We start from the raw sequence: 6,586 nt of genomic DNA, 5'->3' as shown, positions 1-6,586 counted from the left end.
GTGCGGGAAGCATAATAAATAACATGTGACTGTTTATTTTTCCTTTGACCCAAAACAGCCCCAAGTGCATAATCCGAGGCATCACACATCAATTCAAATGGAATGGACCAATCCGGGGGAGTTATGATGGGTGCCGTGGTTAGGAGCTCTTTGAGATGCTTGAATGACTTCTCGCATGCCTCGTTGAACTCAAAAGACACATCTTTTTGGAGGAGGCGGCATAGGGGTTGTGCAATCTTGGAAAAGTCCTTGATAAATCGTCTATAGAATCCTGCATGACCAAGAAAAGAACGAACCTCTCTAACCGAAGTAGGAGAGGGTAAGTAGCGTACAAGATCTACTTTAGACTTATCAACTTCAATTCCTTTTTCAGAGATTATATGACCCAAAACAATACCTTGTTTAACCATAAAGTGACATTTTTCCCAATTTAAAACAAGATTTGTTTCAACACAACGTTTCAAGATTAAAGTGAGATTATCCAAACAATGATCAAATGAATCACCAAAAACACTAAAGTCATCCATGAATATCTCAATAATCTTCTCAACATAATCAGAAAACATGCTTACCATACACCTTTGAAACGTGGCAGGAGCATTACACAAGCCAAATGGCATGCGTCGATATGCAAACGTTCCAAAGGGACAAGTAAAAGTGGTCTTTTCTTGATCATCCGGAGCAATGACAATTTGGTTATAACCGGAATAACCATCAAGAAAACAATAAAAGGAATGACCTGCTAACCTTTCCAACATTTGATCTAGGAACGGCAATGGGAAGTGGTCCTTCCTTGTGGTGGAATTTATCTTCCTACAATCAATGCATACCCGCCAACCGGTTTGAATTCTCATAGGCACAAGCTCATTCTCGGAATTCTCCACAACCGTTACCCCAGATTTCTTAGGCACACATTGGATAGGTGAAACCCAACGACTATCGGAGATAGGATAAATAACTCCACAATCTAGAAGTTTAATTATCTCCTTTTTCACAACTTCCATCATCGGAGGGTTAAGACGGCGTTGAGCCTCTCTAGTTGGTTTGGCCCCCTCCTCAAGAAATATGTGATGCATACAAGTTGTAGGGCTTATACCTTTAATATCGGCCAATGTCCAACCTAGGGCAGATTTGTACTCCTTCAATACACGAACTAATTTCTCCTCCTCTTGTGCCGTGAGGGAGGAAGAGATGATGGCAGGTAGTGTCTCGTTTTCCCCCAAGAAAATGTACTTCAAATGACTTGGTAAAGGTTTGAGTTCAAGAATAGGTCCCTGAATTATGGATGGAAGCAATTTGTTAGTCGAAATGGGAATGGACTCACGGTTAGGAAACTTTCCCTCATGTTTAGGTAATGACTCAAGGGCAGCAACTACTTCAAGGAATTCCTCACTAGGAGGCACGGCATAGGGTAGTTCAAGTGTGCCGTGGGTTTGCATATAGCTTGCCTCCTTGGTTTTGACTTCTACACCTCTTGTAATGACCTTTTCAAGTGCATCGTCATTCAAATCTTCAAGATATCCCTGCGCCAAAGAGTCAACAATATCAATAGAGAAACATGAATGATCTTCACTAGGATACTTAATGGAATCAGAAAGATTGAAATTAACCACTTCCCCATCAAATTCCATGGACAAAGTTCCATTAAACACGTCAATCTTAGTCCGGGCCGTCTTCATGAATGGCCTTCCAAGTAGAATGGGCAGCGAGGGTGCATGATCCGATTCATCCATCTCAAGAACATAGAAATCCGCCGGAAAGATCAAATGATTAACCTGCACTAAAACATCTTCCAAAACTCCTTTTGGATAAGCATTAGATCTATCGGCCAATTGTATGATAACACCATCATTTTTCAACACTCCTAGGTTCATAGATGCATAAATGGAATATGGCATAACATTTATAGAAGCACCTAAATCAAGCATGGCAGATTCAAATCTAGTGTTACCAATGACACAAGGAATGGTAAAACTACCCGGATCTTTGCATTTGGGAGGTAGTTTGCGTTGCAAGATGGCGGACACATTCTCACCTACCTTCACCACTTCCTTGGTCGAAATCCTCTTCCTAGTGATGCAAAGCTCTTTTAAGAACTTGGCATACTTAGGGACTTGCTTGATTGCATCAAGGAGCGGAATGTTGACTTGAACTTTCCTAAAGGTTTCCAAAATGTCCTTTTCACTCTCCTCCTTCTTTGATTGCCTAAACCTGCTAGGAAAGGGCACGTTTAGTGGAATAGAACTTGACAAAGTCGAATTTGGACTTACCTTAGGCATGTTGGACGGTTTTGGCACAATAGGGGGCTGCGGCAAAGATTCTTTCACCCTTGCCGTGGCCTTTATTCCTTGTTCCTCCTCTTCTTGCAGCAACACGTCCTCTTCTTGACTTGTTTTGGACGTGCTTGGGGTGGTTTCGACCTCCTTACCACTTCTCAACATGATTGCCTTGGCAGATTCGAATCCTCCCCTTGGATTGACAATGGTTGAGCTAGGGAGCTTGCCTTTGTCTCGGAATTGTCCTACAAATTCCGCAATCTGCCCAATTTGTTTCTCCAAGTGATCCACCCTTTTGTCTTGGTTTTGCATGGCTTTGGTTTGATCCTCTTGCCCCTGAGACAAATTGGTAAGTAATTTAAGAAGTGTTTCATTTCCCAACGACGTACCTTGATTGTTTTGGGCAGGTTGTGCTTGGTTTGGATTGGGGCCGAATGGCTTGGTGTAGAACCCCGGGGGTTGTTGTCTAAAGCCTCCTTGTTGTTGAGGTTGTTGAGGTTCCCTCCACTTGAAGTTTGGATGGTCTCTCCAACCCGGATTGTATGTGTTGGAATATGGATCATTCCTTGGTTGATTGTGGCTCGGAAATCCAATGGCATTTGCACTCTCCCATCCCCCATTCTCAATCAATTGTGGGCATTTTTCCGAAGGGTGTCCTTGGATAGAACATACACCACATACAATCGGTCCTTGTATCTTCATTCCTTCGGCCATCTGAGACACAATAGAAGTAAGATTAGCTAATTGAGTTTGAAGGTCGGATTGAGAACTTACCTCATTCACTTGTTGCCGTGGGGGGTCCCTTTGCCCAAGTCCTTCATATTGTTGTGCATTTAGAGCACGGTTTGCAATTAGGGTCTTGGCCGACATAGGAGTTTTGTCCACCAATGCACCTCCCGCCGAAGCATCGAGCATTTGCCTTTCAATGGGAAGAAGGCCCTCATAGAAATATTGAAGGAGAAGCTCCTCCTTCATTTGATGTTGAGGACATGATGCAACAAGGGCTTTAAAACGCTCGTAGTATGCCGGAAAAGATTCTCCTTGACTTTGTTGGATTCCGCTAATTTTCTTCCTCAAGAGAATGACTCTTGAAGTAGGGAAGAACTTCTCCAAGAACGCTCTCTTCATGCTCTCCCAAGAAGTAACGGTCCCGGGTGCCAATTCATAAAGCCAATCCTTAGCCTTTTCCACAAGAGAGAATGGAAAAGCTTTCATCATTAGAATGTTCCCATCGACATTTATGGGTGTCATGCTCCAACAAACAACCTCGAACTCCTTGAGATGCTTGTTGGGATCTTCCATGGAAAGCCCATGGTATTTCGGAATGTGGTGCAACAAGCTTGACTTCAACTCGAATTCATCGGTCTTGCCTTGGGCAGCCGCGGGGTATTGAATGCATAATGGTGCGGCATTGGCCAACCCCGAGGCCGAAAGCTCTTTAATGGTCCGATTGTCTGCTGCCATAACTTCTTCTTCCACACTTTCAAACTCAGATTCGGCCTCTGAACTTGAACTAGGTTCACTAGGTTCACTAGGTTCGGGATGCCTCCTCTTTCTTCTCAAATCACGTTCAAAATCGTCGTTAAAGTCCAAGATATGTGCATGCACAGTTTGAGAACTCCGCGTCATGCACTAGTACCTAAACCAAGAAAACAAAACAAAATGAGAAAACTAGGTAAATTACACTAAAAACATACGGCAAAAACACAAGGGATTAGCAATTTTGCTAATCCCCGGCAACGGCGCCAAAATTTGATGCGAAAATAGTTAAACACACAAATTAACCCTATGGATGACAATTGTAGTAAATGAGCAAATAGGGATCGTTCTAGACCGGGGATTAACTAGGGATGCTAATCAATGTGAAATTGACTCAAAAGACTCAAAACAACACAAACACACTCAAATCTGCCTAAAAACCACTTTCTGGGCAGATTTGAGCACAAACACAAATTTGGACGAAATTAAGTAATAACTTGACTCAAGAACGTAAAAACACAATATAAAACACTAAACTAACTCAAAGAATGTAAAACTAAACACTTAAAACATTAAAACAAACCAAAAGACTCAAACATCACCCAAAACACTCAAAACTGCCTTAAAATCACTTTCTGGGCAGTTTTGAGCACTTTGGTGAATCTGGACGAAATTGGGAAATAAAATGAATCAAAACACTTAAAAGCACAAACTAAATTGATTTCTAACTAGATTGGACATTAAAGTAAAGGGGGATTAAGGTTTTGACGAAATTAAATTAAATAAAACAAGTTAATAAACTAGGCAGATTGTATAAACGGATTTGAGAAACAAGATGATGGATGGATTAGTTAGAGGTCCATTCTCCACACATGACACATTTATATATGAATCGATTCTCCAATTGCTTTTCATTATCTATGATGCTCAACACCCCAAGTTAACCGTGATGCACTAATTAACTCTCAAATTTTCCTTATGTTGTTGAATTGGATGATGCATGCGACAATTCAAATCATTCTCCAATGGTTCTCAACATGAATGCATAGAAGAGATACAATGAGAGATCATTATGCTCTATGAGAATTATAAGTGTTGACGAGGCAATTGTAACTATGAATGCATGATACTTTTGCCAAGAATTCAATTAACGCGGTTGTGACTAGCAACCTTCACTACTCATGTTTATAAACTTGTGACGATTAGGTGAAACTCGTTTATAAACTAGCATCAAGTTTATGCATGAAGACTAAGTATGCATCCCTAATCAACATACAAAAACAAGTTTTTAATAAACATGATAATTGAATTACAATCACAACTTAACAAATCACAATTGGAAGAAATCAATTCATATTTCAAACATGTTCATGGCTTCAAACTTTCCCCTAACTAATTAGGGGTTTAGCCACTCATGATTACAACAAACTTAGAGAGTAATAACAAAGTAAACATTGAAAACAAGAATCGAAGTACACCTAAAAATTCCAACAACTCAATCTTGAATTGTATGAACGTTTAGGCCTCTTCTCCTCTAGTTGCTGCGGCACAAGGGGTTTTGGTGAGTTTTGGGGGTTATGGATGATGTAGAATGATGTGTTTAGGGTAGGGATGGATGTAGGGGAAGGCAAGGAGTGTTTTTGGGCAGAAAATATGAAGAATGGTGAAGTATGGTAGTGCTAGAGAGAGAGAAGGAATTTCTGGCGTGAATGAATGTGTATGAGAGATGGTTTTCTGAAATGGAAGAGTGTGTGTTTTGTGGCTGCAATGCATGCTTATTTATAGGTGAAATGGGGGGAACATGATGACTAGGAATTAGGTGGAAAGCTGAAATGGTGATGGGAGATGCATGTGGCTGAAATGCATGTGATTAAAGGGTGGGAATGCATGTGTTTTGACAGAAAATAAAAGGGAATGCTGGAAATCTGGAATGGGAACCCACGGCATGGTTGTTTTCTGGTGGTGAATGGGTTTATGTTTGATTGGTGCATGTGGGTTGATTATTTAAAGTGTAAATGATTAATGAATGGTTCTTTGTTGATGGTGGAAATCTGAAATGATGAAGTGGAATGTGCATGTGGCTGCAATGGCAAAGGATGGGAGTGCATGTGTGAATGTGGTTGAATGCAGGGCTCACAAATTAACGAATTAATTTGTTTGGTGCAGGGCTCACAAAATCAAGACAATGAGGCTCGACAAGAAAACAAAAGGTTGGACCACTTGGAAAAGCAAATTGGGCAGATAGCGGAGTTCGTAGGACAATTTTGCGACCAAGGCAAACTCCCTAGTTCAACCATTGAAAACTCGAAGGAAGATTTTGAAATCCATAATGCTATCACTTTGGGAAGTGCTATGGAGGTTGGAGCTGACCTAAAAATGTCCAAACATAGCCTAGAAGTGGATGACGAGTTGCAATTTGAGGAAGAGGAATACACCCAACCCACGGCAAGGGTGGAAACACCTTTGCCGGAGGCACCTATTGCTCCTACGCCATCTAATTCAAGTAAGGTTGTTCCAAATTTAATTAATTCTAACCCCATTCCACCTAATATCCCTATTCCTTGCAGGTTCATGAATTCCAAGGAAGAAGAAAGTGAAAAAGACATCTTGGAAGCCCTTCCAAAGGTGCAAAGTAGGGAATATCATGAATTCATCAAAGAGGACGTTCTTGAGGCAAACAACCCCAAAGAAGTTGAATTTTATGACACAAGACAAGGACCAATCCTCACATCAAATCTGTCCAAGGGCAAAGTTCCTGAAATGTTCAAAGAAGATGTGTTTATCCTTGAGTTCATGTCGGAGCACATAAGTAAGCCACCTCCTCCAATTTC

This window comes from Pyrus communis, chromosome 7 (assembly GCF_041283825.1).
Source record: "Pyrus communis isolate YQ-2024b chromosome 7, ASM4128382v1, whole genome shotgun sequence".
NCBI lineage: Eukaryota > Viridiplantae > Streptophyta > Magnoliopsida > Rosales > Rosaceae > Pyrus > Pyrus communis.
Note: the sequence above shows the minus strand (reverse complement) of the source record.